We start from the raw sequence: 15,383 nt of genomic DNA on the forward strand, positions 1-15,383 counted from the left end.
GGCTTATTTTTCTCTCTCCTGGACATGCAAAAGAATGGGAAATTTTTACCCCAAGCAAATTTCTGATGACTGAACATAAAGAGGGAAAGAGGACTTTTAACCAACTACATTCTTTGGGCTTATACCAACTTCACAGACTCCCAAATTGTTTCTGGAGTCAACTAAACATGAAGGTTCTTACCTGTAAAGTACAAAAAAATTGGAGCAGGATATCTAAAAGCCAAACTCCTTCCATACCTGTCTCTCTTATAGACCCACCATCATTATATCCCAAAAGCCACTGTGCTGGGGGATTCTGGGAATTCCTAGATCAAAGAAATAGAAATGATGTTGATGTATGCAAGCACATATCATCACATGATTTGGGATTGCTTACAGTGGTTCAATGAAAAGGCCTTTCAGAGAGCTAATCTGAATGGGCATGAAGTGAGAACTAGCAATTCTATTTGGCATTTTAATTTCACTTTGAATCCATTTTGCTGCTTTTGCTGCTTGGATGTCCTTCTGTTTGGGAATTGATTTTCTTCATGATCTAGACTTTAGAAGAATGTGCCAGGAATAAATGGTTAATCTCACTTTCTAGCCTTGAGGGAATTTATTCTTCTTGGTATTCATTTGTCCTTGGTTCCAATTGATTATTTTTACAAGCAGCATTTTTTCCAGCTCATTAATGAATGTAATAAATAATTCTATACCCCAAGTTATACACTACCTAATAAATAAGAGCTTTCAGTTGTACCTATTGCCATTTATTAGTTTATCCCAATGAATTCTGATTCTTGTCAAGGTAATCTTACATTTTGGACAAAGCATTAGCTGAGGGACATGAAGGATGCCAGAAAATCCTTAAGGCTGAAATCCTATGCACATTTTCTTTTCCCACTAAATTCAATGGGAATCCTTTCTGAAATGATGTGCATAGGATTGTGCTGTTCCAGAAATAATTAACAGGCAAATTGGTAAGGTCTGTGGTATTTTGCTTGGAGCTTGGGAGCAAATTTTATTCAAACTTTTTGAAGGATTATTTTTAAACAATACTTTTTAGAATCAACTGAGATAGGTTTTGATTGTTCATTTTAATTTTATTATGATTTTAATCATTGCATTGTGCTTTAAATGTTGCTGCTTACTTTTTAGTGGAAAATGTAGCTCATAACTGCTTCAATCAATCAATACATTCTTTATGCATGCCTTTTTTCTCTCTTGCACCGACCGGCTTAGACAGGATGGCCACCTGTGATTTGCCAAGAAAGAGGAAATTCATTACCAAGAAAGAGAACAAATACTGATAGAGTGTGCATATGCTCATGTATATGTGCAGATAAAAGATTAGACATATTATAATTTAAAAAGAAACATCAGTGTAATTCAGATGATTATGTCTCAGCGGGCTGAGTGCCTCCCTTTTCATACTTCTACCTAAGTACAAACTGCTGATGGACAACATTTCATTATCTTTATCTTTAAACTGCAATCGGACAAGACAGCTTTCCAAACAGAGGACTGTCCTCTTTAAATGACCCATGTCCACCCTAATCAGAACATTAAAAATGAAAGTATATATCTATTTTAGCATTTGCATTTCATATGATAGATTTACCTATTAGTCTATCTAGAATTGACCATCTAGATGGAACATCTAATTAAGAAATAACACATTTTTATGCTGTGTTGACAAACTCTCAGTGACAGTACCTGTTGAAACAGAGAACCCTTAACTTGAAATGAAATTAGTATTCAGAGCAGATTGTTTTGTATGCTACAACTGTGAATTTCTGTTCAGAAAAAGTGTTCAGGCTTTATTTTGTTTTTACAGAAAAGAAAAAAAAATGCTTGAAATTGATCCATGATTCTGAAATAGCATTACTGTCGATTTACTTAGAAAGAAAGATTTTGTACTTTATGAAATCAACCAACTTCTAACCATCAGACCTGCAAGTCCACACCTACAGGCTTTTCAGCAACTACCTGTGGGGTTCAGAGCCCTGACTGTATGGTTTGACTTATGGCCTGCTCCTGTGAACTGATGAATACTGTGGATTAGAGAAGTGCCTACCTTTAGGTACCGTCACTCTTGTGAGGCCACAAGTGATGCTCTTGATTGTTCCACTGACAAGATTCACAGTATTCACAGTGTAGAAGAAGTCATTGGCACCATTACCTTATGCCCACTACAGCAACATGTTGTTTTGCAAGGTCATTTATATGATGCTAACCTGGTGCCTCCTACAGGACCGCAGCACCCCTTATTTTATTAGTAATATATTGTTGAATATAATAAAACCTACAAAGGACTGAAGATTATGGGAGTTGCAGTCCAACAGATTTGGAAGATGTTGGTTTGTGGAAGGCTGCACGGGTATGAGCAAGGAAAGCTTGTAGAAGAGCTGGGGAAGAGGAAGAATGTCTAAACATGACATCCTAGAGATATTTGAGAGCTCCTTAATAGAAGGGCTGGGGTACATAATAGTTAATGCATACTTCATGCATGACCATTAATTCCTAGGGGCAAGGAATGCTCTCACAATTCTGTCACTTGATAAAGAGTGGCATTGCATTGGCTATGGGGTATTTCTAGAACTCTGGGGGTCCAAAACATGGATGACTACTTCAGCTGCTCAGAAATCTTAGTTATCCTTAGACGTCTAAGGCTTAATAAACAACAGTATAATCTCATTCACTGACCTGCATGGGTGAATGAACCATCACAGATTAATGGTCACAAAGAGAGTTTTCAACTTTTTGGACAGTGCCTATTCACACATTAGACTGAGGGTAAGCCTGCATAAGCATTCAGGTCATGAGGGGTCAAATTATGTACATGCTTACATCATACACTGTCCATGTCTAACACTAAATAAAATGAATTTGCACCATGTCCCTTATAAAAAGAGTCTGTTTCAACTTTAAAAAATAATTTCTCCTTTTTATCTTACTGAAGCACATAGGTGTTCAGAATTTCTCCTTTCTTAGTAATTTATTTGCTCTGTTATCAACTTTGTAAGTTGGAAGATGGAACTTTCTCTAGAACAGGATATTTGTTTATATTTATCTTATAACCTGGGACCAGTTCCCTCCATGTATGACTGTTCCAAAGTCAGGGTGAAACAAAAGCCAGTATGATTCTCCTAGTAAAGTATAAATGTTCATTCTGTAAAATCTTGGTTCAAACCCTTGGTCAGCTGTGAAACTTAATGGATGGCTTTTGTTAAATTACTGATCTATAAACTTACTTCTTCATAGTGTGGCATTTGTGCTGAAATTTTGTATGGAGCTCCTTGACAGAATCAAGAAGGAGAACCCAAATGCAACAGGAGTTTGCTGCCAGTTGTGACTCTAGCTGGCTTAGAGGGCGTTTGAAAAAAGTTTAGAGAAATTGGGGCTGTCAATGGCATGTAGAACAACTCAGTGGCTCAGATCCTAAGAGCACCTTCCATAAATGGAAAAGGTTCTCCTGCTGGAGGGTCCTCCAAGTCTGCAGAGCAGAGTTTTTTGGGTAGGTGGAGTCAAAGAGCTGCAGGGGAAATCAGTAAAAATCACCAGCCCATTTCTCCCAATGGGTGTATCCTAGGACCAGAATCCAAACTCAGGATTCAAGACAAACAGGATCTCAGTGTGCAGAGGTCATACATATTTTAATACCAGATGCAGAGGACAAAGAATAGGAAAGGACTCTGACCATGTCCTACTTGTACCTTCCCTGAAGGATTCAGCTGGCCATTGTTAGAAACAACAGAGAACTAGGCAGACCTTTCCTCTGTTCAGCTTCATTTTTCTTGGGTTGTTACATAAATAAAATTAAGCCCAGTAAGTATATAAAGCCAAGAAAAATATATATCTGATCTCTCCAACAAAAGCTAACCAACAGACTCCTAGCTATGATTGATAGGCCCACAAGCAAAATGGAGAAATTGTCTTTCTGTTGTACTTTCACTAGGAAATGTATGTGCTGGCAGCTTTTAAACCAAGCAACTTTCTTGAGCCCTTGGTTTTGTTTTTGATTCTGTGCTCTTCCCTGTAGTTTCCTGCAGATAGACTTATTAAATCTGTAAACATAAACTTCAGCAAGGTTTATTGGTCACAAAATTAAATGCATAAATGCAGTCTCTCTTTCTCTCTCTGCTTCAACAACATGAACTATATCAATTTCTTTGTCTATACCTGTATCTCCTGAATAGATAAAAACCATATTTCTCCAAAAGACTGATAATGCTTCTGCCATTTGTATGGGCAAAGCTGATAGCTGGTACTTATGAAGATAGCAGACATAGTTTTCATCTTCTCCGAAGAGAAGAAATTGATCTCAGAAGGTGGTCAGGGCTAATGTTCCTTTAGTAAACTAAAGTTGGCCCAGTAAGTAATTTTAGTTCCTTCGAATGACTGGTGACACTAAAACCGCCTCTATACCTTGGTGCATGATGACCAGCTCAGTTTACCACCTCCTTAAACCCCAAGTTTCTTTTGCTGAAAATATGTGACCACAGAAGACTACCCAAATTCTATTCCTAGTCAGGTGATAATCCATGACTTCAGGCTAGGCTTAGCCAACAGTAGCTATTTCTTTTGCAGCTCTGAGGACATACTTCTATTCACTAAATGTGGCATTTCAAATATCCAAACATACTTGTGGGGTTTTATTTTGATCTATTAATCCCTGTTGTGTCTAAAATAAGAGCATCTTCAATCACCTCATTCATGCAAGGGCCAAGAAGTATTATAAAGAAGTTTCTTTTAACAGCAGCTATAGCTTCTTCTGTCATGTAAGTTCAGCACTTGGAGCCATTTCACACAAGCCCTGCCCTAATACCTTGCAGTGTAATCCAGATGAGTTCATATGACTACTTCACAGCATCTACGGCCACATTTTGACTGAGAAAACAAGTAACATGGTCAAAACAATATCTTGTTAACAATATCTGGCAACTGGTTTTGATCCATATGTATCGAAGAAGAAAAGCACTGTAGGACTTTCAGGAAAACTGTCAATACTCCTTTCTGTGCTTTGAAATATTCTGTTTATTGAATTAGACAACTAAACAATTACGCCTGCAAACTTACTTGGGAATAAGTCCTGCTGAACTCAGTGGGACATACTTCTGCATGAATATAGATGGAATTCATTTTCATGTGTGTTTCTATGCACGTGCACTGTATGCATACAGATGAATCTATGGTTCCACTTTTCTGAAACAGCAATATTCCTTTAATATGAAATTTCCACTGACAGTATTTTCTGCTATTATATTACTAAATATAATAAAAGGATATGGGATTCAAATAGGGGTAAGATCATCATTCATTTATACTCCTGTCATCAGCAGGAGCTGGCGGGGCATGCTGGGGAAAGTTCGTCAGCTCAAGTACAAGAGGTTCAGTATGCCAATTCCAAGAAGGAAGGAGGAGCTAAAGGGGGGGAGGTCACATGGGAGGGTTTCTGGGTGGGAGAAACAGAGGAGAAAGGGTTGGGCCGCCCCAGAGGAGTGGTCATTGTGCTGGGCTGTTGTCAGAGAAGGGACTGCCAAGATCACAGACCCACAAAACATTTTTTTCATTCAGTGTGATTTGTTGTGTGGCCACCAGGTTTTTTTCCTCATGCAGCCCTTGAGATATGAGAAGTTGGGCCACCCTGCTTTATTTGAAAGGCTGTTCCACCCAAGACCAATTTAAAGATAAAGAATAGGAAAGGAGAGCAGGGGTCTTGAAGCTGCTTATTGATATGGATCTACTCCAAAGCATGACTAAATCAGGACCTAACCTATTCAGTATCAGCCAAGATGTCTAAGCATAACCACGTAGAGATAATGTGCTTCTTAATACAAGTTGCTAGGGAATAACAATTGGAGAAAACTATTGTTTGTGGGTTTTCGGGAGGCATCTGGTTATTCACTGCAGAAAGGAAAACGATGGACTTGGGACATTGCAAAATAAGAAAAGACTGGCTGGATCACAGTAAAAGTCTTCCTAGTTCTGCATCCTGTATTTAGGTGCTTATGGAAAACCCACAGGGGGGCAATATTCCTTCTTTTGTTCCCCAGCAGCTGGCATGCTGCCTCGGATTCTGCAAGTAGCAAATAGCCATCATGACTGGTAGCCGTCAATATCTTTATCCTCCATAAACTGATCTAATCTCTTTTAAAGACATGTGAATTGGTGAACATGCAGAGGCATATTGTTTGGTTTGCTATAACTACACTCTTCCTATATAGTTCCTTATCCCCATATTCTGAATGATTACTGTGCACTGCAGAGCTTTCACTATGGTGTCCTCCTGTTTGCATGAGATGTGGAGACAATGCACTGGTATAAAAGAATGCATGGAGAACCCTCAGGTTATGGGGTGCCATAGAAGTGGAAAAAAGCAAAGTTTTGGTGGCAAATGGCTACTTTCCTTGTTGCACTAGTTGCATTACACAGGGTGACCAATGGGAGTTGGACGGTTTGGAAAAAGCAGTATTCCGTAGATTTTCAACTCGAAATGGATTTATTTTTACAAAAACAGAGGTCAAGACATGCCCTTTGAGTTACTTATTCAGTTATGTAACATAATGTCATTTAGATGATGACCATCCTCTTGAATGCAGCTTTCAATCCTTCACTTGAAATTGTCCATCACTCAGACCAACAGCTGTTGATCAATTCTGAGCACTTCTTGTCGGATGGCATCCTACATTTCATTAAAATTACGGGATTTGTGAGTGTACACATGGCTCTTCAGGTACCCCCATAGGAAGAAATCACATGATGACAAGTCAGGAGACATTGGGGGCCATGGCACGTTGCGGCATTGCTGTGACAGACTCACCACTTCGAACAAAGCTGTCATAAGCAAACAATGTTGTAACGTCCACTTGTGGCTCCATTGTGACTGAATTGGCATTCCAGTGGGGGGGGGGGGAGATGTCTAGCTCATCCCCCTCCCATCACCACTTACCATGTACTACCTGTTCTAAAACCATCGGACTTCCATCGGTCACCCTGTGCAAGCATAGCTAGCACTACCCTCATAATGCTAGCCGAAGCGCACCACTGGCTCTTCCCCAACAGCAGGGCTTCTGCATGCTTTCTTGACTACATAATCCATGGTGCAGGGCTACTACTATATCCTCTAATTTATGGCTTGCTATTAATACACCAAATGGAAGCAGAAGGGTCTTCCATGAAGATACATCTTTAATTTCTTTACAAGAATAATGATTAAATACCAGCCCTTCTCATCTTGCAGTGCAAAGGAAATGCTTTAGTGAAGCAAAAACAGAGATGAGCTTTCTTTTAACTGTTTGGTGGTCATAATCTGCTCAACAACGGCACAGCTGTCTGCTCCCTTTGAAGTCAAAAGAATTGCCTTGGGATAGTTTACGCAGTCATCACTCCTAGGGTAATGTTATAGCAGTGACTGGTTGTGCTCCACATGCAATTCATTCGCAACTGGCATCATCTTGAGCAGCTGTTGTAGTTATTTGTTTGCTATTGGAGTGTTATGGCTAATTTGATTCTCTACAAAGGAAGTTCACCCTTTGCGAGTCTATTAAATCATTATTTCTCAGGAGCTTTCTTGCTGATGTTTAACCGTAACATAATGTTCCTTTGTTTTCAGAGCAATATTTTTGTCTGAACAAATAGCCTTCAGATAATCATGGGGAAAATTACCTATTGAGATTAATCATTTCAGGGTTTTTATACCAACACAATATTCGGACTGCTGTGCCACCATAGCGCTCTTTATTAGCACATCACTGAAAGGTACCTGCAATTATTCACACTTCCAGGTTTGTCTCTGGAGAAATTATCAGGAGACAAAAATATCTTGTGTAACTTATCAAGCCTGAGAGAACCACTGTCAGTAGTGAGGGGCTAGATCCAGTTTGTGGTCTCTGCTGTGCAAAAAAGCAACAAAAATGAAAGAAGAAAAGATAAGTCCATGGGCCTTTTTGGCACTGCAGTGTTTCTGTGTTTGCCACTGCAACTGCAATGCTGCTACACTGAAGCTTTGTAACAGTGAAGAAGAAACCACAAGGCGTTAATTGCAAAATATAGTCTCAAATCCAGGTCTAGCTCAAATACGGAATGCTGACTACTTTGCATGGGTGCTGGTGTCTTGCTAGGCAGCCTTTGTGCTTCAGCACTGACCTGCATAATGTGGCATAATCAATCACAGCTTTGTTTCACTTAAGACGAAGAAAGGGAAATATTTGCACAGTGTTATGCTGATGTTGCAACGAGAACATCTGCCCAATGTGCGAGCATAACACTCACCTTTACCATGAAGGTAAGTATTATGGGCCCAAGTTCTTCTTTGTATCAGGTTTTAATCTGAGCCAAGGAATAAATTCTCCTCTCCCTTCCACTCACACCCACCCACTTATCAACCTACCTGTCTTCCTAGGTGTTACCCTTGTCAGGGCTCTGAGAGGACAGAATGCCAAAGGAGTTGCCCCCTCCATTTTCCCAGGAAAATGACAGGAAATGACATCACCCAGGACTAAATGCAGATGCTGCCTTGGCAGTATTATTGGGAAGATGAAGAGGCAAAGGAGAGGGGAGGCATCAGGATCTTTATTGCTCCCTATTACTGCAATGGTACCACTGCTGGACCACAGAGGTTCAGGGAAGGCTCCAGGAAGGAGAGTGGGGAGCAGAAAGCATGACTGGTGGTGGTCCCCCAGCAGCTGTCACAGCAGTTGTGGGACAGCAGCCATTTGTGCCATCCAAAGGATTGCAATCCAGTCCTCAAGGTTCTTCACTTGTACTTGTGGCTGCTGAAACTAATTCAAGTGGATTTTGGAGGAGCTTGCTTATGATGGCTTCTTGAAACTATAGTGTCTTTTGGTAGTAACAGCAGTTTTCACATTCCTTTAAAAGTGGCAGATGTTTCCACTTTTCTGTCTTTATCATTGATAAACCCAGACAGGGCTCCCTGAGTCAGCTTGCTCCCTCTGCCCCCCCCCCCCAAGCCACAAGAGATTTAAAACAAAGCAGTATTGAAACGGACATGGTAAGCCCACAGTGGTGGTTTGTTTTTATAGCTCTTGAACTGAAGTTGAAAACTAAAGCTGGCATTTTATACCAAAATGTTTCAATTTTTAAAACTTGGTTTTATATATGTTAAAAAACATACATAAATTTTTAGACTGGATGCACTACTGTTGGCCATTTGGGTTCTGTTGTTTGTCTTTCTTATGTTTTGGTCTTTTGATTTTTAGAGTGCTATGTCTTGCATAGCAACACCTGCAGATTGGCTTGACCTAATGTAAAGTGTTCTGGAAGCCTCTCTTTCTTTGCCTCAAGGGCAGGGTAAAACTGGTTTAAATAAGTAAATAGATTCCATCCCCCACTGACAACACACACACACACAACCTTCATGCTCATTAGATCAATAGATGGTATTTCATAAAACTTAAGAGGCAGGCCATGAGAAAAATAGCAGCACAAACAACAGGTTTTAATGTAGTCAGCTGATCACACAATTATAGTATGCAGTAATGTTCTTTTTTTTTTTTGGAGTAGTGGGTGAACCATTCTTGATCAGATGATTGCATGACTTTGGTTGCATCTAACCCTCCTGTCTTCCAGTTATTGTTCCACCTTTTGATGCTTTGCATCAGGGTGGAGCAAATGGCTTTAGCTGGTACCATTGGGGGTGTGGTCGGATGGAGTGAGGGCAGATAGATTAAGGCAGAGGGTGGTGTCTGAATAATGCAGCACAACTTTTGAAAGGGCTCGCCATAGCAGGGCTATAATTTGGGCTCTGATTCAGGTAGCAACATGGCTCGTACCATCACAGTTTTCCTGGAGAGGAATGTTTAGTGACATCTGAGATCCCTTACCCTTTCTATACCCTTTCAAGGAAGCCCAATCTTAACTTACCATCTAAGGACTCAATTCTGTGCAAGTTTAGACAGAAAAACTGCTAAAAACTGCAGCATTGCTCAGCTAGCCATCTTGTCACAATTTGGCAGCTAGAAAATAATTAAAATGCTGAAAAACCCTGAGACTAACTCTTTCCCTGTACGCTACCTCCCCTTCTCTGGGGCTTAGCCTACTTTATTTATTAGTTATATTTATATCTTGTCTTTCTTCTAAGGAGCCCAATTTGGTACGCATGAGCCTCCTCCTCTCAATTTTAGCCTGCCTTACAACACCCGGCGAGGTACGTTAGACTGAGTGCCTGACTGGTCCAAAGTCATCCACCCAAACCCATGACTTAGTGGGAACTAGAATCCAGCTCTCTCAAGTGCCACTGATTTCCTCTATACTGCGTGGTCATGCTAATGTACCAGTTGTCCTCAGAGAAGCAGCAAGGACTAAGTATAATGACATCACAGCTTGTGGGAACTGCCCATAACTTCCATTTGAGGAATGTATTTCAAAATACATGAGTACCTCTCAAACTTCAGTTTGTAAAAACATCCAAATGTATTTTTCATAACTAAACTATCTAAATATTGTATAATAGATTTTTTCACATGCAAGAAGATTCATGTTTGGGCAAAAGCAATCAATTAGGAGTCCTTAGGACCTACTTTTTCAATAGTAACTAGAATCTCAATCACTCATTTGAATGTGCAATGAGGAAATTTTAATAAAACTTTTCATATGCAAATGCTTTTGCTGAGGTCAATCTGGAAAAGCTTTAATTTAAAAAAGGGAAGGGAAAATTTATTTTTCATACAAACAACTTAAGTACATGAAAAGCCTGCTCATAAAGGGGACAACCTAGATATGCACTGAATAATAAACCCTATAGGCATTTAAAAATGAAGAACTTGCATATTGGAAAGGACAGATTTTATGAGTATAGGGAGGCATTATGCCTATTAAATGCAGCTTGGCCTGGCTGAAATTGTGGGAGCAGTAAGATGAAGGAATACTTAATATTTCTCCAACAACTATTTGTTTGTTTGCTTGTTTGTTCCATCTTGGTCTTCCAAACTATCCTTGTCAGGATTTCAGACCTGCAAAGGATGAATGCCTGGATCCAAAGGCTGCGTACAGTCAAGCACTCAACAGTTTATTAACAGCAAACAGGTATTCCTAAAAGCTTAAATGCTGAAGGGTAGCCAGTTTAATACTGACTACAAAAGAACAGAGCATATTCAGAGTGTTCTGTAAAGTTGGTGTCATGTACCCATTGCAGGAAGAGGCGTGAGACTTTAAATGGGTCATGTACAAGAACACTATAGAAAGGATAATACTGAAACATCAAGAAATCCTCAAAAAATGACACATTTGGGTGCTTGAGCAACTGATAAAGATAAAACAATCAAAATTTACAAAACTTAACAGGTTTCAGTGTTTACTTTTACAGTATGAGGTACGAAATTCCATAAAGACAAAGAGTAAACTAGTTTAGTATTTCCATAGCAAGTGGAGAAGCAGCTGGTGAATATTGTTGCAATGGTATCCTTTGCTGGGAGGTGCTAACAAGAGACTTATACCACCAACCAGGCAGTTAGCAAGCTGATACATTTTGAGGAGTCAAACTAGTTGCATTTGATTAGCTGGCTGGTGACTCCTTCATGTATTCTGAGGCTCCGTCTTCATTCCCATAGACGGGGAGTCGGCAACCTTAAACACTCAAAGAGCCATTTGGTCCCATTTCCCACAGAAAAGAAAACACCGGGAGCCACAAAACCCTTTTGACATCTAAAATGAAGATAACACTGCATATATTGTTTTTTACCTAAAAAAACCCAGACTGGTAAACCAGTCTCGTCAGCAATGAAAGCAAATGAATCTGCCCACGTACCATTACACATTCTGTTTTCTTCTGAAACTTTTCTTTTCTTGGATTTATCCATGTTGGCCTACTGGGGGTCGAAAAGCTCAATAAATCATGTGCCGGTGGGTGTTGCACATTGGGGGTTGTGATGCATATTTAGAGCGACAGGGAGCCGCAGCAGAGGGATGAAAGAGCCATGTGCAGCTCCGGAGCTGTGGGTTGCTGACCCCTGTCATAGACAGAGTCTGGATGGAAAAACCCTGGTCATTTGTGGGGTGTAGGAAGGAAAGCAAAGGTTTCTTTAATTCCAGATATAAAACTATAACTGCTATTAGGATAACTCCAACACCTACCACACCTTAAAATGTGGGTTTTCATCCTGAAGATACAGTATCTAAAGTGCAACTAGACAAGGACCCTGTGATAATATGAGAACAATGCAGAACAAAAAGGAAAGATCCAGTAATGTTAGTAAATTCTGCATTCCAAGTCCTTCTCTGTTCCACATGCAACATATAACAAATTATAACATGTAATATTACATGACACTCCTTCCCCATGTGACTCATTCCTTAGTTTGCACTCACAATGTTAAGTCGAAATGCTCCCAAATCCAGCCATCTTTTGCCCTCCATAGTCACATTTCCTTCAGTTAGTAGCTATCAGGACTCACCATCTTTTAAAACAGACCCATGAACCTCCAAATTGGAAGAACCTCTCTTTGGCCTGCTGTCCCTTGTGTATGAAGAGAGAAAGTTCACTTATACTGAGGCACACAATGGCTCTTCAGGCTCTCCAGGCAGATGTCCTTGACATCACCGATCCTTTTAGAGGAGATGTCAAAGATCGATCCTAGGGCTTTCTGCATAGAAAGCATATGCTCTGTCAGTGAGCTAAAATATGTCTCCTGTGCCATTTTGCTCCAAGTCCTTTAAAAAAAGAAAAAAGAAAAAGAAGCATTACTCAATTTCATGCAATCTGAGTTCAAGGCTTGTTACCTACAGTGATTTGGTGTACACAAAATGTTATGCTCATTGGTCTGTGTGCGTTTGTGGAGGGGGGACATTTTGAGTTGTGCAACCCTGGCTGCTCAGGTTATTTGTCCACTGAACAACTCTTGCATAATTGGTTGCAGGGCTATGCAAATATTCTTGCATAGTCTTCATGTTGCCCAGAATTCACCACAGGCCATGCTGTGTGACCCAACAACTGCCTAGATGTAGGTCTTTTTAATTTCACTTAGGACCCAACCCTTTCCAAAAGGTAATGTAGCATATATGAAACCACTGGGAGAGGTCATCAGGAGGTGTGGGCTGCGGAATCATCAATATGCTGATGATACCCAGCTCTACCTCTCGTTTTCCACTAATCCAGGTGAGGCAGTGGCTGTGCTGAACCAGTGCTTGGCCGAGGTAATGGAATGGATGAGGGCCAATAAACTGAAACTCAACCCAGACAAGACGGAGGTCCTGTTGGTTGGCGGATCGGGCTTCGGAGAGGGTGGATTTGACCTGGTCCTGAATGGTGCAACACTCCCTCTTAGGGATAAGGTCTGCAGCTTAGGAGTACTCCTCGACCCGGAGCTTTCTTTGGAAGCTCAGGTGACAGCGGTGGCGAGGAGCGCCTTCCTTCAGCTTCGGCTGATTAATCAGCTGCGCCCCTACCTGGAGTTCGACTGCCTGGCGACGGTGACACACGCGCTGGTGACTTCCCGCCTAGACTTCTGTAACGCGCTTTACGTGGGGCTTCCCCTGAAGATGGTCCGAACACTTCAATTGGTGCAAAATAGAGCTGCCAGGTTGCTGACGGGGATGGGGTGTTATGCTCACATGACTCCAGTCCTCCGTCAGCTTCACTGGCTTCCCATTGAAGCCCGGGCCCAATTCAAGGTGTTGATTATGACCTATAAAGCCCTAAATGGCTTGGGTCCTGGCTACCTGAACGAGCGCTTACGTCCGTATATGCCCGACCGCCCTTTGAGATCTGCGGGAGAGTCCCTTCTCCGGGAACCCTCCATGAAAGAAATTAGGAGAGTAAGTACTCGGAGGAGGGCTTTCTCTGCAATGGCACCCAACCTATGGAATTCACTCCCCAAAGAGGTCCGCCTGGCACCGTCGTTACAGGTTTTTCGGTGCCAGGTAAAGACCTTTTTATTTAAACTTCATTTTAATTGTTAAAATATATGATCTGGCCAGGGCAACTTCTTCTTCCTTCTCTTTTCTCCTCCTATATTATTTATTTACTTATTTTATACTGATAATTTTAATTTTATATTATTATGTTTGTAACTCAATATATTTTTTGTATTTTTGTATTTAATGGTAATTTATTATGTTCTATTGTATTTCAATGTATTTTATTGTGTTGTAAGCCGCCCCGAGGCTTCGGCAAGGGGCGGCATAGAAATGTAATAATAATAATAATAATAATAATAATAATAATAATAATAATAATAATAATAGTAATACATTTTTAGACTTGTGTTCCTTTGATTTTTTTTACTGAGTTGAAGAAAGAGAGGTGCTTTTACTGGTAAACACAAAAGAAAAAAAAGCACCAACAATTTAGAAAAGATCCTGACAGCTGAGAAAAGAAACCAAATTACGCACACTATTTCTCTGTTCTTCCTCTGCATTGATGAAAATTTTTGTGATCCCTCACTACAGACTTAAATGTTTCTCAAGACTGAAAATCAGTATATTAAACCAGGATATGATGGCCGTTCCCTTCAGAATGGTGATTTCCAACTCTCAACAACACTGTAAGAATAGTCTCTCTCTCTCTTCCCCCCCCCCCCCCCCCCCACCCTCTGGACACTTTCAGAGTTAGAATTTTGCTTTAGAAAGCATAGCCCCAGGCCTGGCAGCCAGAATTGAGTGTCACTTTAGTGCATATTTTGAGTTTAGCCAGGTGTGGTGCTAAACTGCTAATTGCTGATGGTAAATGGAACAGAAAAAGAATGTATCAAATCATGGATGAACTTTATAATCATCACGTACCAGCTATGCTTTAGCAGAACAGTTCCTGCCCATTAGAATAGGAGCAGCCCACAGTGCTCCTCCGTCAGTGCTGAGACCAGTATTCAAATTATAGGTACTTGAAGTATTGCAGTATATCCAAAGAAGACTCTGTCACGGTGGCAATATTGGCTTTTGAATGCAGGGAACTATAAAATATTAGCATATGAGAGGGGCTTGTGGTGGGCTTTACATGGCAGGCTTGAAGCTACGACAGAGGATAAGGACAGCTTTGCAACATGTTATTCTACATGAAATGTTGTCAATCTCAGGGTTTTAATAAAGATGCTTCGTCCCCAGTTTTTAAGCTTTTCTTTGCATCAATGAAAACTAGACATTTACTCCTTTTGTGGGAGGTGGGGCAGCCTGCTTTAAAAACACACACACACACACAAATCTGGTAGATTCTGTACTCAAACCCAATGATTATTATTCATGGCATAATCACAGTCATGCAATAGGTTAATTTCCCTGACCTCAAATGATAACCTACAGTTGGATTTTGCACAAGCAGGAACTGCTAGAAATTCAAATGCCATAAAGGGTCATCTCAGAGTTTTGTATACCCTTGGTAGAGTTCTTTCTAAACTGTTCTTATTTCATTTGACAGTAAACTGGATTCCCATTTTCACAACTTCTGTATAATA

The sequence above is a fragment of the Varanus komodoensis genome, unplaced genomic scaffold (assembly GCF_004798865.1).
Source record: "Varanus komodoensis strain SLA01 unplaced genomic scaffold, ASM479886v1 scaffold5, whole genome shotgun sequence".
Taxonomy (NCBI): domain Eukaryota; kingdom Metazoa; phylum Chordata; class Lepidosauria; order Squamata; family Varanidae; genus Varanus; species Varanus komodoensis.